We start from the raw sequence: 20,902 nt of genomic DNA on the forward strand, positions 1-20,902 counted from the left end.
GTATGAGAAATATTTGACTCTAGTGCAGATATTTGATAACATTAAGGCAGTCTTAATATTGCCTTTTTTATATGGGATAATGCCATTGTTAAAAAGAGACTTTATACTTCAGGGATTCAAACTGAAGCAATTACAGAAGAAATATTGTGATGTGGTATGTGTGAATTGTTCCAAACTATCAAGTGCAGGGATGATTTGGGCAGATGAGTACATCTGAAAAGTCTACAATGTGACATTTAAAATACATAGGTAAGTGAAGGTACAAAGTTGGGTCATGAATGAATTGCAAGGAACTGAGACTCTTGATCTGTAAGATACCAGACCTGAGGTGGAAATCAGTCATGCACACATCTGTAGGAGCAATCATTTCCCAATTCTCTTCTTTACCTGGCAATTTCCCCTTTATGCTGTTCCTGTCTTTGCATAGCACCACTTTCAAATTCTCCTCTCAGTGCCTTCCATCCCTTTGCTTCTCTTCTCTCCCTTACCCCTCTTTTCTTCTTAGACTATTTTCCATTAACTTGGTATAGTATGCAACAAAAGTGAAATCAATATATTTTGGAAAAATTTATATATTTTTATTGCAGTGGTGGATTATCTGAAGTATATCGTATACCCAGGTTTGGCTGGAACAATGCTAATGACTTTTAACCCAGAGAAATTATTAATAGCACTACTTTCCCTTTGTTTTAGTCTATTTGTGCTGCTATAAAAATACCTGATACTGGGGAATTAATTTTTTTAAAAAACCAGAAATTTATTTCTCGTATTCTGGAGGCTAGGCAATCTGAGAAAAAGGAGCTGGAAGTTCACTTGTCTGGTAATGGCTGCTCTCCTGGCTCCTCACCCAGCAGGAGGTGGAAGGGCAAGCCAGCCTAAGGCTGCAGGAAGCCACTTTAATAAGGGCTTTAATGGAATCAGTGAGGAAGGAACTCTCCTGGCCTCATCACCTTTTAAAGGCCCCACCTATTAATACCATCATATTGGCGATAACCAAATTTTGGAGGACATACAGCCAAACCATATCACTTTCTAAAAAGCATCCAAGATTGGATGATAAATTACAGTTAACTTTTTCTAAACATTTTCAACAAATTAGCTGTCTTTTCTATTCTTGAGAAAGTAATTACTGAAAGCTACCATGAATATGAAACTGTTCCAGGCTTCTTTTCTCCTATTCCTTTATGTTACCCTGAGGGACTAGCTCACCTGGTTTAGTGGTGTTAGCAGAAATAAAGTTTCTACTCTTAAAATATTTTTCCAGGTAATCTTTGTTCTAGTGAGAATACCTTATCTATGGGAGACAGAGCATTCATGTAGTGGCAACCACACATCCCTCTGAATAGATTTCTTTGGCAGAAGTAAAAGGATTTAGAAGCAGGGAGCAAATCCCCAGTGATCAGAAGAAAGGCATATTTGGTAGACAAGGAAGACGATCCCAAGCACAGGTGTGGAGGAATACAGATGTTGGAGCTGGAAATGGGACATACAAAATTGGAACACATCAGTGAGAATTGATGGAATCAGACATAACAGTTGAGATCAGGAAGAGCCAAAGACTAAGTAGGGTAACAGCAGTTTTAAGTAGAAGATACTATTATCTCAATAGTGATGATAATAAGAAATAGATTAGTAATGAATGTCTTCCGCTTCTACTACTTCTTTAATTATAACTTAAAAGCTAAAATCTTGGTCAATTAATTGTTTTCTCAAGTCAGTTTCCTCACCTTCCTTCCCCAGATTTCTGTTTCAGTGGTAGTTAGACACCAAGACATAGGTGGCATGTCTTGGTTCACACTGTTATCATATGGCCACACGGGCATGGTCTTAGGCATACTCTTCTTTTTGGTAATAGGGATTGAACTCAGGGGTACTTAACCACTGAGCCTTTTTTGAATTTCATTCAGAGACAGGGTCTCATTGAGTTGCTTAGTGCCTCGCTAAGGCACTGAGGCTGGTTTTGAACTTGTGATTCTCTTGCCTCAGCCTCCTGAGCTGCTGGGATCACAGGCCTGTGCCACTTCACCCGGTGGGCTACTCATTGTTGTTTATTCTTTGGTCCTGAAGCTTTTCAGTGCCTTCTCATATCTATTTTCAAATTCTCCCACCTGTCTTTGGTCAAAATCTTCTGGATACCCTCATGGTTCTGGGAGCTATGGGGTAAGCTCAATGGGACTCTCTCCGGCTCTTTCTGAGGTACCCTGTGGTCAACCACAACCTCCTGAGCATTTGGCAGTGCCATGCCAGGGACCTCTTCAAATCTTGCTGCTTTTTCTACCTCCCAACCCTGTGTAAGCTGTAGGAGTCATTTGGCTTACAGCTACTTTGTTGTTCTTTGCCCAACCTCGAGGAGTTTTTACCCTATGTACATATCCCTTGGTATTTAAGATTCAAGGGGCCACGTAGATTTTTGGAGTTCTTTATATCTTTCCTCTCTGTTTTTTTTTTTTTTTTTTGCCTGAAAGGCATTTCATTTTCCTTAGCCTCCCTGAGTTCTGATGTCTTTGTTTCCTTAATTTAATAATATTCCCATCTTCTGCTTAGGTTCTCCCTTTCTCTATTATAATTCCTAAAAGTGGATTCAGTCCTGGGGTCTGCCATAGCCCCAGATTGTCTTTATTTGCATTAGTTTCCCTAGGGACCATAGTCTTCCTTTGCCTTTTATCCAATGCCTGAAAATAGTTACTTCACATATTCTGCCAGTTTCCCAGTTGTTGCAGGAGGACAAGGCTACCACTTCATTGTGGCCTGTCTATAGTTGTCTCTTTTAAGTTATACTTTGAAATATAAATTCTTCCAAGAGACAGGTAATGTGGCACTCCATCCTGATCAGTCTTATTTAAACTATCAACATTCGAATAAAAACTTGATTACTTGCAGTTTCCTGAATCTACCTTCTCTTGGCTAGTTCTCTAATACTAAACGTGACTTTCTTTCCATTATTGGGGTTACTCTGAAGATCACACAATTTTTGTCCTTAAGTAGCTGGTAAACTTACAGACCATTTCAATATAAATCTTCAAAGATTACAATACAAAATAAAATGTGAGGAGAAGCAGGGAGCTGAACATATTTTGAATGGGTTTGGAAAATAAAAATAGAATAATCAGGTTTGGCTACTGATAGTCAAAAACACTGATCATGTGCTCAAATTACACACCATACAAAATTTTAAGGATTAAATAAGGTGATTAAAAGTTATCCTTAGAAAACAAGCCTTCTAATGAATGTGTTTTTTAAATGGTATAATTCAGGAGTTGACAAATTCTAGTCTGCAGGCCAAATCCCACCTGCTGCCTATTTTTGTGCAGCCTGAAAACTATGGATGGTTTTTCTTTTTTAAATAGCTGCATAGTAAGTGACTATATTAGTACCTCTATCATATCTTCGATTTTGTCTCAACTCACAGTCTAAAATATTTATTCTCTGGGATTTAAGAAAAAGTTTGTTAACCTTTGATCTTAAATAATTTTTTCATGCAGCTAATTTTTATTCAGCGCCTTATATTTTACAAAATTTTTTGCTAAAATAAAAAGTAGAAGTAGGCAGAGAATATTCTTTGAAGGAGTTCATAATTTATCTGGGGGAAGATAGGACATGAACATAAACAGCAATAACACAAGATGGAGCGAAAGAAGATTCATGGGAGAGAGGAAACAGATTAAGGATTATCATCTTTCAGAAAAGAATGACTGATTTTGAGCTGGACAAGTTAAGGGAATCTCCTTGGAGGAGGTGGGATTGAAACTGGATTAGCACAGATGAGTAGGTTTTAAAATACACAGCCAAGCACATTTTAGCAGGGAAGCTTTGCTAAAACTGAGCCACAGTTGCAATTCATAAAATATGCTACAAATTCGCTCTTGGAGTCTGATTCCAGCCCTCAGAGGGGCAATTAATTCAGTTTTTAGGATTTGGAGAAAGATGTCTTCCTCCCTTTGATACCAATTTTCCTCTGATCTTCCTACCCTTTCTCCTCTCCATGCAATAGTTAGCCTGAATTTCCTTTTAGAAATTGTAAAGACTTAGGTAGCAGGTTTTGAGGTGCTGTTTTCCTATTTGGACTTTCAGATTGTGTATTGCATTGTATTTAGGAAGGAACCCGTACTCCCATCCCCATTTAGAAAAGCTGGTCCAAATGATTTCAATACCATTCTTGGCGTATTGTGGTTCAGGAGAAAATTCTGCCAAGATTCCATTCTGAAGCTGTATTCCTCCTGTTCATGGGGAGCCACGGCCAGCAGCGGCTCTCTTTCTACAGCTTTCCCAGTCTTCTATCTCTAATGGTGGAGAGGAAGGCAAAATCATATTCAGTATTTGTAATATTTAGAAATTTCTTTCTCTCATGTAAATAAACCTCCTAATGGTGGGACCAAAGAAATCGATCTGAGCAAAGAGAGAATCTTTATTTCCCTGCTTAATAGAGACCCGAATACAAAATGAGGAGCTGAAATAAATACTGTCATTCATCTTAAGTAAAATGAACATAAACTGAAAATAATTTTCTTATGGATCAAAGTTTTTAAAGTAGAGTTGGAGTATAAAAAGATTATCCAAAGGAATGAAATTCATGATATTGAGCTTTCCTATGAAAATAATCTTTTAATACAATTTTGGATGATGGCATGTTTCCTGAATGATGAGTTAAAGGTGAAAGAATAGATTTGGGGGGAATATGAATACACTCATTTTCAGAAAAAGAGCTATTAGATGCTGCCACCTATTCTGTGAAGCAAGAATTTTTTGTGTGTGATTAAACACTATTTCTCTTTGAATCTGTATGCTGTTAACATTAAAGTCTCTGAAATCAAACTCTATTCATGGACATACACAGCAGTTCTTATTAGTCACAATAAACTGAATATTTTTTATAATTAATTTAATATATTTCCATCTGATAAAACAGCTTCTTAATGTGACAAGCTCAATACTTTTATAACACCTTCTTATTTCTCCCATGACCTTTAAAGTTAAGTTTGGATAAATCTATATTGCTCTCATCTAAATTTTATTTTAAGCACATATTGTGGTCTTACTGGCTTATTTGACATAGGGCAGTGAAACTTGAATTAAAATTATTCTAAAGATTAAAGGAATCACTGAACTTAAATATGATATTTAGGGGGAAATGTTTGCATGTATTTGGCACCTGTAAACATTCCTTATGTTTGTATACTATTAAAAAATATATTCTCCATGCTTGGCCATAATATGTGATTATTCCTGGCAATTTCCAAATGAGAATGTATTGCCTCATGCTGCTTAAGAGAATAAACCCATTGATCTTCAAGAACAGCGTATTATGTGTTTTGAACTATATAATTAGGGTTTTTATTCTGCAACATTTGTCTCTGTTTTCCTCTGTGTTGGCTTAATTTTCAGGGTCTGCCCTTCAGAGGGCAAGATAGACACTGACAATCCTAGACTTATATTGTCCTTTCTGCTTCAGATATAAAAGGAAGATGAAACGTCTTTATGCACAACATCTAACTGTCATCCTAGAGAAGACTCTGGTTTGGGTCATATCCCTTGAACAGAGCTAGGAATTGAATAGTGATCATCTTCATCTGTGTTGCAGACATACATCCGAGGTAGGGTGTATTACTATGTTTGGGAGCAGGAACTTCTAGACCAACTCATTAGAAGTCAGTTTGCTAATGAGTAATTTACTGAATACCCTTTCCTGCAGAATTTATTTCTTAACTCAGTTTCATTTTGCATTCATAATGATACTTTAAAAGAGTATTTACTTTATCTTTGCCTTTATTCCCTATCTTCCTAAGCTATAGAGGGAGGGTCAAAGAGGTGGGGGATCAAAGTTTTTAAAGTAGAGTTGGAGTATAAAAAGATTATCCAAAGGAATGAAATGGGGAGCAGCAAGATGAAAGACATGCTCTATATTTTACCATTGCTTTATTTAAGTAGTGCCATTTAAGATGGATCTAAGGTCTAAATCCTAAGTGATATCATTAATTAACATTAGTGGGGTCAAAGTAAGAGAAGTCTGTGCTGTCAGTGGAAATATCTCATTGACAGACTTTTTGGAACGGAAGTACCTAGCCCAGGGACCACAAAGCATTCATAGGGAACAAGTTGGGACCTGACCACCAACTGAGCATGAGTACTTTGTCTGTCATATACTGCATGCTACATGGGTGTTTATGATGTATCATTAAACCAGATATGAATATCAACAAAGAATTGTATAAAGCATTTTATACAATTATTTTCTAGAGGTCCTGATGATTGAGGGGTCAAAAAGGGAGCTGTAGTGATTTGCTGTGTCCTCAGACATGAGCTCTGCCCACCTACAACAGGGTTTCAGGCTTTGAGAAAAAAGAGAAAGGTATAGTTATGAGAGAGGAGGGATGCATTCTAGGTACTTTGTGCTCCCAGGAAAGAATCTGCAAGGATATAATGTAAAGACTTAACTGTGGGTCAAAACATCAGCATTTAAGTCCTGCATTTATCCTGCTCTAGCCTTTTGACTTAAATTATAACTTTCTAACCTTTGGTTTCCTCAGTAATATAACAGATTAATAAAGATTCCTCTGAAATAGATACCCCAAACAGCATTTTGAGTATTACAATGGCAGAAATAGATAAGAAAGATGAACTGATTGATTTACTATTCAGAAGAGACAGGTACAATTTTCTCAATATTTCCAGTGTTCTTTTCAACTTCTTGATATAAAAGGACCTGCATTTTGCTCTTCTACAAGGACATTTTAAATGAAACACATTTTAGAAGGATAGGTGAATATCTTTTTGTCATTAGTTATTTTGAAGAGATGTGGAACATATAGCTGTTTCTAAAAGCCATTCCTTTATATTGGGGGAACTTTAAGGCTCACATTATACCAAATAACCATCAGCATCTCTTGCAGAAATAACAGTGGCGTGTATACTTGCAGTCTGAAACATCAGTGGCTATCTGTTAAAACACCTGTGATGTCTCAGAACATTGCTGTGTGGGGCAAAACTCCATTCTGATCAGGAAATTACACCTTGAAGAACTTTTTTATTATAGGCATTTTTTAAAAACCAAATTACACTTTGTGGTGTGGACTGGGTTAAAAACATTCCAACTGTCAATATAATTCTAATATGTAATTCTCCAGGGTTTATTTTTCCTGAGATTTCAAAATTATATTTCTGTGCTTGGCATTCATGATTTGCCCTGTGCTCTGGGGCATTGTATTATGTCTGTGTATTTCACAGGTCTTCTTGTTGGACGTGCAATGATTAATGAGAACAATAATCAATTAAGAACTCATTTATTACACTCCATTAAGTCAGTGATCTATTGACACTCACAAGATATGAACATAAAGTGCAATTTCATGATTAAAATAATACAGTGCATTGAATTTATCAAGGAATGTTAACTCACTGCAGAAGTTGAAAAAATATTACTTTTGTGCAACCTAAGTGTTTTTTATATAAACTTAACTAAAGAGAAATATAACTTTGGGGTATAAGTCATAACGACTTCTGTAGTCAGACAAGCAATACTACATTGTTATGAAGTTTACTACTTAATCAAGGTGAATAAAAATTGTTGATCTAGTTTGCTACATTCTTCTTTCCTCAAGCATGTTGATTTAAATGCTCTAATTTTTTATTTGTTCTAATTAGTTATACATGACAGTAGAATGCATTTTGATACAACATACATAAATGGAGTATAAATTCTCATTCTTCTGGTTGTATATGATGTAGAATCACAATGGTCATGTATCATGTACGTACGTTGGTAATAATGTCTGATTCAGTCTACTATCATTCCTATCCCCATACCCTCTCCTCTTCCTTAACTCCCCTCTAATCCAAAGTACCTCTATTATTCCTTAGCTCTGCCCCCCTATTGTGAATTAGCATATAAATATCAGAGAAGACATTGGCCTTCAGTTGTTTGGGATTGGCTTATTTAGCATAATATTCTCCAGTTCCATCCATTAACCAGCAGATGCTATAATTTCATTCTTCTTTAAGGCTCAATAATATTCCATTGTGTATATACACCACATTTTCTTTATCCATTCGTCTATTGAAGGGCACCTAGGTTGGTTCCAGAGTTTGGCTATTGTGAATTGAGCTGCTATAAACATTGATGTGGCTGCATCACTGTAGTACGCTGATTCTAAGTCCTTTAGGAATAGACCAAGGAGTGAAATAGGTGGGTCAAATGGTGATTCCATTCCAAGTTTTCTAAGGAATTTCCACACCACTTTCCACAACAGTTGCACCAATTTGCAATCCCACCAGCAATACAATACAATACCAGTATGTGTATACCTTTTCCTTGACATCCTCACCAACATTTATTGTTACTTGTTTTCTTGATAATTGCCATTCTGACTAGAGTGAGATAAAATCTTAGAGTAGCTTTAATTTGCATTTATCTAATTGCTAGAGATGTTGAACATTTTTTTCATATATTTGTTGACTGATCACATTTCTTCTGTGAAGTGTCTGTTCAGTTCCTTAGCCCATTTATTGATTGGGTTATTTGCTTTTTTGGTGTTAAGTTTTTTGAGTTCTTTATATATCCTGGAGATTAATGCTCTATCTGTGGTGCATGTGGTAAAGATTTTATCCCATTCTGTAGGCTCTTTCTTCACATTATCATTTCTTTTGCTGAGAAGAAGCTTTTGGTTTAAATCCATCCCATTTATTGATTTTTGATTTTACTTCTTGTACTTTAAGAGTCTTGTTCAGGAAGTCAGTTCCTAAGGTGACCTGGTGAAGATTTAGACTACTTTTTCTTCTATTAAGCACATGGTTTCTGTTCTAGTACCTAAATATTTAATCCACTTGGAGTTGAATTTCACACAAGGCGAGAGGGTTTAATTTCATTTTGTTACATATGGATTTCCCATTTTGCCAGCACTATTTGTTGAATAGGCTATCTTTTCTCCAGTGAATGTTTCTGGTGCCTTTGTCTAGTGTGAGATAATCATATTTATATGAGTTTGTCTCTGTATCTTCTATTCTGTTCCTTTGGTCTTCATGTCTGTTTTGGTGCCAATACCATGCCATTTTTGTTACTGTGGCTCTGTAGTATCGTTTAAGGTCTGGTATTATGATGTCTCCTACTTCACTTTTCTTGCTAAGGATTGCTTTGGCTATTCTGGGCCTCTTATATTTCCAAATGAATTTCTTAATTGCCTTTTCTAGTTCTATGAATAATGTCATTAGGATTTTCATAGGACTTGCATTAAATCTGTGTAAAACTTTTGGTAGTATGGCCATTTTGAAATGTTAATTCTGCCTATCCAAGGGCATGGGAGAACTTTCCTTTTCTAAATGCCTTCCATTTCTTTCTTTAGTGTGCTGTAGTTTTCATTGTAGAGGTCTTTCACCTCTTTTGTTAGATTAATACCCAAGTATTTTTTTTTGGAGGCTATTGTGAGTGGGATAGTTTTCCTAATTTTTCTTTCAGTGAATTTATCATTGATGTATAGGAACATGCTTGATTTGGGGTATTGATTTTTTATCCTGCTACTTTGTTGAATTCATTTATGAGTTCTAGAAGTTTTCTGGTGGAACTCTTTGGATCGTCTAAAGATAGAATCATGTTGTTGGCAAATAGTGATAATTTGAGTTTTTTTCCTATTCATATCCTTTTAACTTCTTTATCTGTCTAATTGCTCTGGCTAGAGTTTCAAGTACTATGTTGAATAGAAGTGGTGATATAGAGTAACCTTGTCTTGTTCCAGTTTTTTGAAGGAATGCTTTTAATTTTTCTTTATTTAGAATGATGTTGGCCTTGGGTTTACCATAGATAGCTTTTACAATGTTAAGGTATATTCCTACTATACCTAGTTTTTCTAGTGTTTTGAACATGAAGGGATACTGTATTTTGTTAAGTGCTTTTTCTGCATCTATTGAGACAATCATATGATTCTTGATTCATGATTAAAATAATACAGTGCATTGAATTTATCAAGGAATGTTAACTCACTGCAGCAGTCGAAACAGTTATTACTTTTGTGCAACATAATTGTTTTTTTATATGAACTTAACTAAAGAGAAATATAACTTTGGGGCATAAGTCATAATGACTTCTGTAGTCAGACAACCAATGCTACATCACATCAATAGACTTAAAATCAATGCTACATAGATTTTAAGTCTATTGATGTGATGATTGATTTCCATATGTTAAACCAACCTTGTATCCCTGGGATGAACCAACTTGATCATGGTGCTCTATCTTTTTAAATATGTTTTTGTATGCAATTTTCCAGAATTTTATTGAGAATTTTTGCATCTATCTTCATCAGAGAGATTGAGCTGAAGTTTTCTTTCCTTGATGTGTCTTTGTCTAGTTTGGTATCAGGGTGATACTAGCTTCATAGAATGAGTTTGGAAGGGTTTTTCCTTCTATATTTCATGGAATAATTTGAGAAGTATTGGTGTTAATTCTTCTTTGAAGGTCTTGTAGAACTCAGCTGAGAATCTGTCTGACTCTGAGCTTTTCTTGGTTGGTAGGCTTTGATGGCATCTTGTATTTCATTGCTTGACATTGATCTGTTTAAACTGTGTTTATCCTCATGATTTAGTTTGGGAGGTCATGTCTCTAGAAATTTGTTGATGTATTCAAGATATTCTACTTTATTGGAGTATAAATTTTCAAAATATTTTCTAATTATCTCCTGTATTTCAGTAGTGTTCATTGTGATATTTCCTTTTTCATCACAAATTTTAGTAATTTGAGTTATATAATGAATAAAGATAGAATTTTAAAGGCCATAAGAGAAGGGAATCAGATTACAATAAGGGGAAACCAATTTAAATATCAGCTGATTTCTCAACCCACACCCTCAAAAGTAGGGTTTAATTTATTTATATGTGGTGCTGAGAAAAGAACCCAGTGCCTTGCACATGCTAGTCAAGCGTTCCCCACAGAGCCAACAATCCCAGCCCTAACCAAGAATTTTATATCCAGCATAATTAAGCTTCAAAATTGATGATGAAATATGAACCTTTCATGATAAAAGTTAAAAGAAGTCACAACTAGAAAGCCTGCACTACAGAGTATCCTTGGCAAAATATTCCATGAAGAGGAAATAAAAAAAAAGTGAAAACCAACAAAGGAAGGAAATACAGTAAAGGAATAGTCAATCAAAGAAAAAACTAATTTAAATTAAAATCCAGAAATAAACCAAAATGAGTGGGAATACAAATTATATCTCAATAGTAACCCTAAATGTTAATGGCCTAATCTCATCAATCAAAAGACATAGACTGGCAGACTGGATTAAAAAACAAAATCCAACAATATGCTGTCTTTAAGAGACTCACTTCATAGGCAAAGACATCCACAGAGTGAAGGTAAAAGGATGGGATAAAACATATCACTCTCATGGACCATGTAAACAAGCAGGGTTTCCATCCTCATATCAGAAAAAATGAACATCAAGGCATGGTTAATCAAAAGAGACAAAGAAAGACATCTTGTACTGCTTAAGGGCATTATACAACAAAAAGACATAACAATTATAAGTATTTATGCCCCAAAGAATGGAGCATCTACATATATCAAACAAACCCTTCTGAATTTCAAGAATCAAATAGTATTACAACACAGTAATACTAGATGACTTTAACATACCTCTCTTACTACTTCATAGATCTTCCAAATAAAAACTAAACAAAGAAACTATAGAACTAAATAGTACAATCAATGATTTGGATTTAATGGGCATATGTAGAATATTTCATTCATCAACAAGCAAACACTCTTTCTTCTTAGCAGCATATGGATCCTTCTCTAAAATAGAACCTATGTTATGCCACAAAGCAACTCTTAGCAAATACAAAATAAAACAAAACAACAACAAAAAAGAAAGAACAAAATAAATACTGCTCTTCCTTCTATTAGATCATAATAGAATGAAATTAAAAATCAATGATAATATAAAAAATAAAAGCTACTCCAACACCTGGAGACTAAGCAATATGCTATTGAATGAGGAATGGAGAGCAGAAAAAATCAGGAATGAAATAAGAAAAATACTTAGAGGTAAATGAGAACACTGATACAACATATCAAAATCTCTGGGACAATGCCAAGGCAGTGCTAAGAGGAAAGTTCATTGCATTGAGTTTATTCTTTAAAAGAATAGAAAATCAAAAAATAAATGATATAAAATTATATCTCAAAGCCCTAGAAAATGAAGAACAAATCAACATCAAAAGCAGTATAAGACAGAAAATAATTAAAATCAGAGCTGAAATCAACGAAACTGAAACAAAAGTAACAATTGAAAAAATTGACAAAACAAAAAGTTGGTTCTTCGAAAAAAATGAAAGAAATTGATAACCCATTAGCCACACTAATGAAGATAAAGATAGAAAGCTCAAATTACAAAATACTCTATTTTTTGGTGTTGTTGTTTTAATCTGCTCAGGATATTATAATAAAATGTTATAGAATGATAGATGTGTGGCATAAATGAACAATCATAATCACTTAATGGTGTAGATAAATCCTGACCAGTGAAGGCTTCATTGAGTGTGCTTATGCAGGCCTAAATGTATAGGTCAACCACTTAGCATAACCTCTTTTATTTTCTGTCCATCATGTCATTTTATATTGTTATTTTAAATTCAATTCTTTCATTTAAATTCATAAAAGTCATACTATATGATATTTATGGAATTCAGCCTGAGATTTCAAAGATGCAATGCTTACTGGTCAAATAAGGGTAATTAGCAATTCCATTTCCTTGACATGTCTTTATGTTTAGAGCCATCAAGTTTCTCTCTTCTAGTTCTCCATAAAATAATAGATTACTATAGACCAGTGTTACAGAACACTAGAATTTATTTACCTGCTATTATGGTTTGGATGTGAGGTGTCCCTCAAAGGCTAATATGTGAGACAGTGCCAGAAGGTTTTGAGGTAAAATGCCTGGAATATGAGAGCCTTAACCTAATCAATGAATTACTCCCCTGATGGGAATAACTGAATGGCAACTGAAGGCAGATAGGGGGTGGGTGGCTGGAAGAAGTGGGTCATTGGCTGCATGCCTTTAGGGTATATATTTTGACTCTTGTGAGTGAAGTTTCTTTCTGTTTTCTGATCATCCTGTGAATTGCTTCCCCCACCGCAATCTTCTGCCATGATATTCTGCCTTACCTAGAGCTACAAGAACCGGAGACAGCTGTCTGTGGACTGAGACCTCTGAAACCATGAGCCCCCAAATAAACTTTTCCTTCTCTAAAATTGTTGTTTTCTGGTCTTTTAGTCACAGCAGCAAAAAAGCTTGCTAAAACATCTGATTTAACTGTATTGTGTTACCCATTATCCAGTTTTCCTTTATCCCTCCTTTTTTTCTCCTGCTTCTAGCCTCTAGTAATTACCATTCTACTCTTTTCTACTTTGAGGTCAACTTTTTCGTTCCCACATGTGAGAGAGGACTTGTGGTATTTTCTCTCTAGCTTATTTCACTTAATGTCTCCCAGTTTTGTCTAATTTTTTCAAATGACAGGACTTCATATTCTATGTCTGGATAGTATTCCATTGTATATACATCCCTACCTTCAATTTCTTTCCCCTTCCTTCCTTCCTTCCTTTCTCCCTTTCTCTTCTTTCTTTCCTTCCTTCCATATAAAACTTTACAAAAAAACTGTTGGTGGCAAATCTGACCTACTTGGTCTAGATCAGATGAAATCTATCCACCAAGCTTTAAAACTCCTTCATTGTATATTCCACAGTTCCTTCATCCATTTTTATTGTTTGTATAAGTGTTCCCCAAATGCTCTTGTGTTAAAAGTTAGCTCCAGCCCATGACACTAATTGGAGGTGGGGGAGCCTTAAGAGGTGAGGAATTAATAGAAGGAAGTTAGGTCATTGGGGGGCCCTTGATGGGATTTGGCGGAACACAGTCCCTTTTTCCTTCCTTTGCTTCCTACCTGCAATGAGGTGAAAAGCCTTCCTTTGCCACTTGTTCCCACCATGATATACTGTGCTGCCCCCAGGCTCAAAGTAACAGATCTATGATCAAGGACTGAAATCTCCATAACTGCAAGTCACATATACTCTTTCTCTTTTTATATTGATTATCTCAAGTATATTGTTACAGTAATGGAAAACTAACACATCCATTCATCCATCAATGGGCACCTTTGTTGATTCTATGTCTTAGTTATTTTGAATAGTGCTGCAATCAACACAGACGTGTAGGTATTTCTTTGATATGCTGGTTTCGTTTTCCTTTGCATATATAGCCCGAAGTGGAATAGCTGGATCATATGATATATCTATTTTTAGTTTTTTTTTCTTTTGAGAAATCTCTATACTGTTCTCCATAATGGCTGTATTAATTTACATTTCCACCAGCAGTGTCTAAGAATTCCCTTTTCTTTGCATTTTCATCAGCACTTGTTATTTTTTGCTTTTTTGATAGTAGTCATTCTGACTGGAGTGAAATGATATCTCACTGTGGTTTTGATTTGCAATTCTCTGATGATTCATGATTCATCTTGGCCCCTTGATGTGATCAAGAGACATGATAAAGATCCTATATGTGACACAAATACAGTATACTATTTTATAGTATTTTTTTCAATAAGTAGAAATATACTCTAAAATAACAATTAAAAGCATAGTATAATAAACTCATAAGCCAGTAATAGAGTCACTTATTGACACTATCAAGTGTTTCACATTGTGCATAAATTTATGTGCTCTACTTTATACCTCGGGCAGCACAGTAGGTTTGTTTACACAGCATCACTGCAAAAGTGTGGGTATTGTGTTTCATTTCAATGCTATGATGCCCATGATTATTATGATGCCTAGCCATTATTATGGCTAAGATATCACCCAGTGATAGGAATTTTTCAGTTCCATTATAATCTTATGAGACTGCCATTGCACATACTATCTATATATGAACAAACATTATTAGCTGCACATGACTGTTTTTATTTTCTCAGTTTTGAAGCCTATACATCCAAGATGAGGGTACTAGCATGGAAGATTCTGGTGAGCCCTCTCTTCCTGGCTTCTTGTCAGCATCCATCTTACCTTGTACTTGCATGAACTCTTACGAGAATGCTGCTAGGTGGAAGGAGGGAAAGACAGAAATACACATGCAAACATATAACAAGTTCTCTAGTGTCTCTTTTTATAAGAACATTAATCTTACTGCATTAAGGTCCCACTCTATGACCTCATTGAACCTTAATTACCTCCCTGTAGACCTTATCTCCAATCATATTGGGGGTTAGGGACTTAACATAGGCATTTGTTGGGGCTCGGCACAATTCAGTTTTAGCAGTTTTCTCATCTGGTCATCATGAATCAAATGGAGCTAATGTGAAAATGTAGTAGTAAACATTAATTTCTCTTAGTAAACTATTCATAATTTATCCCGATGGCAAATTAGTCCATTTATGCTACTATAATAAAATATCTTACAGCAGACAATTTAAAAAGGAAATTTACAAAACAATTTATTTCTCATAGTTCCGAAGGCTGGGATGTTCATGATCCAAGTGGCAGAATTTAGGGTCTGGTAAGAGCCTTCTTGTTGTATCTTTACATGATGTAAGAGATGAAAAGAGCAAAAGGGATGAGTACTGTGTTCTCAAATGGCAGAAAAAATGGAAGGGCAAAAAGGGCATAGCTAGTTTCTTGGAGCTTGTTTATATGAGTACTTTTCCATTTGTGATTACTTAATCACTTCCTGTAAGGCCCCATCTTTTAATATTGTTGCATTATTAAATCTTGATGCTTGAAAATAATCTCTGGCTTTGTATTCTGCCTTTTGGACATACTGTGTTGGGGTTAGGTTCTCAGGCCTCCAGGGGACCCTGTCTGGCGGATTTGCTAGGCACAGCTCACACTGGAGCTCTCAAAGGTTGGAACTGGGTATCTGGGGCTCTCCCAGGCTGAGTTGCACAGTGGTGGCTCTACAGGTCTGGGGGCTGAGGAATGGGTCTGTCTCCCTGGTCCCACTAAACACTGCTTCAATGGGAGCAACATATTATAGGCTTGACTCCCCAAGCTCTGTCTTACAGGAGACTCTCTACAGCATCTTCACTTCTACAGCACTTCTCTGCAGAATCCTTTGAAATCTAGGTGGAGGTAAAAATACCTCCCCATTTGTGCACTCCAGGCATCTGCAGATGCCATTAAGATTTACTGCTTGTTTTGTCTGGAGGGTGGCCAAAGTTATAACTTGGCCTGTTGACCTATTGCTATAGAGCCTAAGGAATGCTTTACCAGAATGCAGGGAGATGAAATTTGAGTCATTCCTGGGCAGCAAACTCCAAAGTTCCATGTTAATTCTCTAGGCCACACCTTTGAAGCTGCTCTGGCTTCAAGACCCTGGCATTCTTGGGCAGACAGCAAGAGCTCAAGAAATGCCTTTGGAGTTAGTATTCGATTGCCTTGACATATAACATTGGCTTTCTTGTAGCCACACTAATCTTCTTTTCAAAGAATCACTTGGCTACACTTTTGTTCTTCCCTCTCAAGTATCTTTACATCTTGGTCAGGCTGGGAATTTTCCAATCTTAAATTCTTTTAAATTTTAAATTCCATCTTTAAAATGCTTTTCCTTTCTTGAATTTTAATATAAGCAGTTGAGAGAAGCTATGTAGCACTCATACTTTGTATAGATTTTTTTTTTCTTCTAAATACCTTAGTTCATTACTCCAAAGTTCAGTCTTCCACCCACCATTGGATACAATTCAGCCCAGGTCTTTGCCATTTCATAACAAGGATGGCATTTCTTCCAGTTGCCAATTCGCTGTTCCTCATTTCCATCTAAGACCTTAAATGAGTTCTCTTTTTAAAAATTAACTTATTTATTTGTTCTAATTTGTTATAGATGATGGCAGAATGCATTTCAATTCATAGTACACAAATGGATCACAATTTTTCATTTCTATGGTCTTACACAAAGTAGAGTCATACCATTCGTGTCTTCATACGTGTACCTAGGGTGATAATGTCCATCTCATTCCACCATCTTTCCTACCCCCCCTACCGCCTCTCTTCCCCTCTTTCCCCTTTGTTCTATCCAAAGTGCCTCCATTCCTCCCATGCTCCCCACTACACCCCCATTATGGATCAGCATCCACATATCAGAGAAAACATTTGGCCTTTTATTTTTTGGGATTGGCTTAACTCACTTATCATAATATTCTCCAACTCCATCCATTTACCATAAAATGCCATGATTTTATTCTCTTTTAATACTGAGTAATATTCCATTATGTATATATACCACAGTTTCTTTATCCATTCATCTATTGAAGGGCATCTAGGTTGTTTCCACAATTTAGCTATTGCAAATTTTGCTGCTTGTAAACATTGATGGCTGAGTCACTGTAATATACTGTTTATAAGTCCTTTGGATATAAACTGAGGAGTGGGATAGCTGGTTCAATGGTGGTTTCATTCCAAGTTTTATAGGGAATCTCTATAGTGCTTTTCAGATTGGGTGCACCAATTTGAAGTCCCACCAGCAATGTAAGAGTGTGCCTTTCCCCCCACATTCTCACCAACATTTATTTTTGCTTGTATTCTTGATAACTGCCATTCTGACTGAAGTGAGATGAAATCTTAGTTTCAGTTTGCATTTCTCTAATTGCTAGCAATATTGAACATCTTTTCATATATTTGTTGATTAACTGTATATCTTCTTCTGAGAAGTGTCCAGTTCCTTAGCCCATTTATTGATTGGGTTATTTGCTTTTTTGGTGTTAATTTTTTTGAGTTCTTTATATATATCCTGGAGATTAGTGCTCTATCTGATGTGCATGTGGTAAAAATTTGCTCCCATCCTGTAGGCTCTGTATTCACTTGACTGATTGTTTCATTTGCTGAGAAGAAGCTTTTTAGTTTGAATCCATTCCATTTATTGATTTTTTATTTGATTTCTTATACTTTAGGAGTCTTGTTAAGGACAAAGGGGCCTAATCTGACATGATGATGATTTGGACCCACTTTTCCTTCTATTAGGCACAGGGTCTCTTGGTCTAATTCATAGGTCCTTGATCCACTTTGAGTTAATTTTTGTGCATGGTGAGAGACAGGGTTTACTTTCATTGTGCTACATATGGACTTCCAGCTTTTCCAGAAAATAAATTCAGCAAAGTAGCAGGATATAATATCAATACCCATAAATTAAAGGCATATCTGTACATCAGTGATGAATCCTCTAAAAGAAAAATTAGGAAAACTACTAAATTCACAATAGCCTCAAAACAAAACAAAACAAACAAACAAAAAAAGCCTTGGAATCAACTTAATGAAATAGGTGAAAGATCTCTACAATGAAAACTACAGAATGCTAAAAAAAGAAATTAAAGAAGTCCTTAGAAGATGGAAAGATCTCTCCTGTTCTTGGATAGGCAGAATTAATATTGTCAAAATGACCATACTACCAAAAACACCATACAGATTTAATGCAATTCCAATCAAAATCCCAATGACATTCCTCATAGAAATAGAAAGGAAATTATGAAAATCATTTGAAAAAATAAGAGATCCAGAATAGCCAAAGCAATCCTTAGAAGGAAGAGTGAAGCAGGTGGCTTCACAATACCAGAATTTAAACTATACTACAGAGCAATAGTAACAAAAATAGCATGGTATTGGCACCAAAATAAACTTGTAGACAAGTGGTATAGAACAGATGACATAGAGACCAACCCTTATAAGTACGGTTATCTCATACTAGAAAAAGGTAACAAAAACATACATTGGATAAAAGATAGCCTCTTCAACAAATGGTGCTGGGAAAATGAGAATTGCCTTTGACATCCATATTTCTACCAGTGAACATTCTGTTTAAAACCACTTAGATAATATCTAAGAAGATGTATACTTTCTCTGTATCTCTCCTTTTATGAGCCCTCAACAAAGTCACATTTAATGCTGTTTATTTCAATGGAGGAATTTCCTAGCATGCATTTCTATACTCCTCCTCTACTCATTACTCAGTTCCAAAGCCCACATGTATATTTTTACAAATTTGTTATAACAGCACCTCATTTCATGGAATCAATTTTTCTTAGCCTGTTCATGCTGCTATGATAAAACACCTTAAACTGAGTGAATTATTAGAACAAAAATTAATTTCTTATGGTTCTAGAATCTCAGAAATCCAAGATTTAGGCACGGATGTTTGATGTTTAGTGTTACTGAATTCTTATTTTTGTCCTCATCTCACATGGAAAAAAAGAGTGAAAAGAGAAAGAAAGAAAGAAAGAAAGAAAGAAAGAAAGAAAGAAAGAAAGAACAAAAAGGGCTTAATTAGTTCCCTTGAACTTTTTTTTTTCTAATAAGGTTATATTAATCCATTCATGAGGGGAGTTACATTGAAGATTAAGTTTCAACATGAATTTTGGAAGCAACACAACATTCAAACCATAGTGCTGCTACAAATTTCTTTTTGCCATTTGGTCAGAAAGTGACCTTTTAAGTAAAGTTTTGCTTATGCTTGATTTATAATTAATAAAGTAAAAGCTGAATGTCAAGAATATAAATTGTACGTAAGTTTGACAGGAAAACAAACATTTTTTAATTATAATATTCTGTTTTAGTTTAATTTACTATGGTTTTATAATTACAAATACTTTATCATTTATAATCATTGCTTAGCAAAGTGTTAATAGAATCATTGGAAGTTCTTCTAAAAGCCCTTTTGTTGAAGAAGATGGAATGAAGAAAGAACTCTTAATAAAATATTATTTGTCATCTAGAGCCAACTTGAAATTTTATGGATGACCAAAAAGACTAGGCAATCATAAGAAGAATTTAGAATTTTATATAAATAAAACATTCTATATGCTACAGTTCTATAAATAACAATTAATAGTAAGCATTATGTTTATCTTAGAAAAAGAAATTTTTATTCTTTTTACCCAGGATCATCAACTTTCTTATAACTGAAGCATAAAAGAACAGAAGTTCCTTGTGAAAATCTTGATGGCATTTTTTTCTTTACTACAAAAATCAAATATTTGACTCTGGACCAAACTATAAATAACTTCCTCAGGGAACTCAGTACCACTTGTGAGGATAGTTCTGTTCAATTGTCTTTTCCTTATTTTTTTTTTTCCTGTAAGTGCACTTTTACTTTAAAAACATTCTGAGATTTTTTTTCCCCTTCTCTATTTGGCATTGCTATATTAGACTCAGGAGTGGTTCAGATGTGAGAAATGGAGAACATTTAGTGAGTTCAAAAATAGGACTTGAGTGCTTTTGTCTTTTTCATTTCTATTTTTCTTCTTTAAAGTAATTGGCTTGTTTCAATTGTTAATCAAAAAACAAAGGGCTGCTGTCCTCTTACCCTTCATGGTTTCCTCTTGTGCACTAAGATCAAATCCATGTCACGTGTATGGTAGGAATGAGACTATCATAAATATTACACCAACTTCTCAAATTTCTTGCTCATCTTCATACTTTCTACTTGGTCTACTTGGTGATGAAACCACAAAAGTAGCAGAAAGCATAAAAACTTATTATAAAAGGTACTTTAGAGATCTTATAAGCAAAATGAGTTTAAAGAGAAAGTAACTATGAGACTGTGATAGTTTTCATTAATTTCGTAATGCTTGTTGAACTTCCAAATGTAGTAAAAATGACAATTGTTTCTGTTCTTAAATCATCCAGTCTAGTTCCAGTAAGAGGGAATTATTTTAAAGGACTTGTGTAACAAGATGGAGGTCCTGTGGATGGTGTTGATTATGGTAAGGTGGACCTTGTGCAGAATTGAACTGGTGAGGCTGGCTCAGCAGCTGCAGTGGTGAATTTTGTCCAGTGCTCCACAGGGAATATCTCTCAGCCTCTCTATTTCTTTGATTCTTTCAGCTGAAATGTGGTTTCTTTGTTATGCTTTTTCTCCTTAACATCCTCCTGCACCTACCC

The sequence above is a fragment of the Marmota marmota genome, unplaced genomic scaffold (assembly GCF_001458135.2).
Source record: "Marmota marmota marmota unplaced genomic scaffold, marMar, whole genome shotgun sequence".
Lineage (NCBI taxonomy): Eukaryota > Metazoa > Chordata > Mammalia > Rodentia > Sciuridae > Marmota > Marmota marmota.